Source organism: Myotis davidii, unplaced genomic scaffold, assembly GCF_000327345.1.
Source record: "Myotis davidii unplaced genomic scaffold, ASM32734v1 scaffold174, whole genome shotgun sequence".
Taxonomy (NCBI): domain Eukaryota; kingdom Metazoa; phylum Chordata; class Mammalia; order Chiroptera; family Vespertilionidae; genus Myotis; species Myotis davidii.
Window position 1 is genome coordinate 172946 of NW_006289087.1, and position 575 is coordinate 173520.

Genomic DNA, 575 nt, shown 5'->3' on the forward strand with positions numbered 1-575 from the left:
CTCCTTTCCTCCGAAATTAATAATATATATGTATACATATACATATATATGTATGTATATATATGTATGTACATATTCATATACATATATATATATTTCTCTTCCTCTTCCTCTCTGAAATCAATCAACACATATTTTAAAAAAGATTATATTATGGAAGAAACCATTTATACCATTGTAATAGGGTTATTCTATTAAGGAGATTTCACTCAATTCCCAATCTGTTCCTCAGATCCCAAATAAAAGAACAGTTTTATGGTCCAATGTCTAAATTATTCTAAAGAGTGATTTGCCTACAGTATGCTTTTTGTCCTAACATAACTTTCGGTGGCTCCAACAGACTGTTTTATGCGGCTCAGTGCCAAAAGGCAGCACACAATATTAAATCATAAAAGCAGGTGTAGACTTCATATTCTATAGCTAAAAAAAAAAAAAGTTAGACCTCAAGTTCACCGAGGAAAGCTGTTTCCAATCGCGTTAAGCTGTATTGTCACGGGGAAGGAGAGTTAACAGGTCGATGGGTTAACACGAAGCTCACTGTTAAACTAGGTACAAATGAAATTTGTGAATGGGAA